The 1,591-nt window shown below is 36.6% G+C and overlaps 1 protein-coding gene across 1 annotated transcript in view; it reads right to left on the bottom strand.

Moving 5' to 3' along the window:
- Positions 1 to 1,591, bottom strand: part of NAEGRDRAFT_48114 (uncharacterized protein) — a gene marked incomplete at both ends in the record, with an annotated part of 7,703 nt that overhangs the window by 2,274 nt on the left and 3,838 nt on the right. The window lies entirely within an intron of this gene.

Below are 1,591 nucleotides of genomic sequence, written 5' to 3'. Positions count from 1 at the left end.
CCTCACAAAAACATCCAACAGTTGACATGTTGAATTTACATATACCATGTTGAGAACAAACTTTTGGATCTTTTTGTGGTAACCACATATCAACTCCTGCCTTACATAAAATCGTTTCACATTGTGGACCTATTGCTCTTCCACTTTCGGATTCCAAACAAGTACATTGATTAGCACCTGTGCATTTTCCTTGACCATTCGTACAAGCTCTCGAGTCATTATTGGATTTAAAACCAAAGCATGAATGAGAGGAACAAGTTTCTCCATCATATCCATCTAGACATTTGCATGTGTCCAAGGTTATGCATTGGCCATGGGAGGAACAAACTGAAGAATTGTAAAATGGAATTCCAAAACAAGATGGGAAATTACACTTAGCCCCAAACCATTTAGGATTACAAGAACAAACATCAGGGGAGAGACATTTACCATGACCAGCACATACATTTGAATCGTTTGCTGGTAATCCAAAACACTTTGGAATTTCACAGAATTGTCCAGTCCAATATTGATTGCATAAACACATATCTGTAGATACACATTTACCATTGCCATTAGTACAAACGATTTGCTCATCTTGTGAACTTGTTCCATTACATGAATGAATTGAACAATCAGCTCCAAACCATCCCTTATTACAACTACAAGTGTTAGCATTAATACATTGACCATGAGTTGAACAAACTGAAATATCACTTGAATTCCATCCAAAACATTTAGGAATTTCACAGAATTGACCTGTCCATGTTTCATTACATGAGCAAATATCAGTGTCAATACATTGACCTCTTCCTCCATTACAAACATTTTGTAAATCTTGAGAGCTTGTTCCATTACATGAATGAATTGAACAATCAGCTCCAAACCATCCATTATTACAAGAGCATTTATCAGAGCTCATGCAACCTCCATGACCAGCACACACTTTTTTATCAGTTGAAGCTAAACCAAAACACTTCGGAATTTCACAGAACTGGCCTGTCCAACCAGATTTACAATCACACTTATCCATTTGAATGCATACTCCATTACCACCATTGCAGACGTGTTTTAAATCTTGTGAACTAGTTCCATTGCAGGAGTGAATACTACATAATGGACCAAACCAACCTGTATTACATTGGCAAGTATTAATATCAGTACAGTTACCATGAGTAGAGCAAACTGTAGCGTCTGTAGAAATAACGCCATAACATTTAGGAATAGTACAGAACTGACCAGCCCAATTTTGGTTACACAAACACAAATCTGTTCCAATGCACTGACCATTTCCTCCATTACAAACGTTTTGCACATCTTGTGAACTAGTTCCATTACATGAATGAATTGAGCAGTTACTACCAAACCATCCCTTATTACAACTGACAAGTGTTAGCATTAATACATTGACCATGAGTTGAACAAACTGAATTATCACTTGAATTCCATCCAAAACATTTAGGAATTTCACAGAATTGACCTGTCCATGTTTCATTACATGAGCAAATATCAGTGTCAATACATTGACCTCTTCCTCCATTACAAACATTTTGTAAATCTTGAGAGCTTGTTCCATTACATGAATGAATTGAACAATCAGCTCCAAACCATC

The sequence above is a fragment of the Naegleria gruberi genome (assembly GCF_000004985.1).
Source record: "Naegleria gruberi genomic scaffold NAEGRscaffold_17, whole genome shotgun sequence".
Taxonomy (NCBI): domain Eukaryota; phylum Heterolobosea; class Eutetramitea; order Acrasida; family Naegleriidae; genus Naegleria; species Naegleria gruberi.
This window is presented reverse-complemented; position numbering and strand designations above follow the sequence as displayed.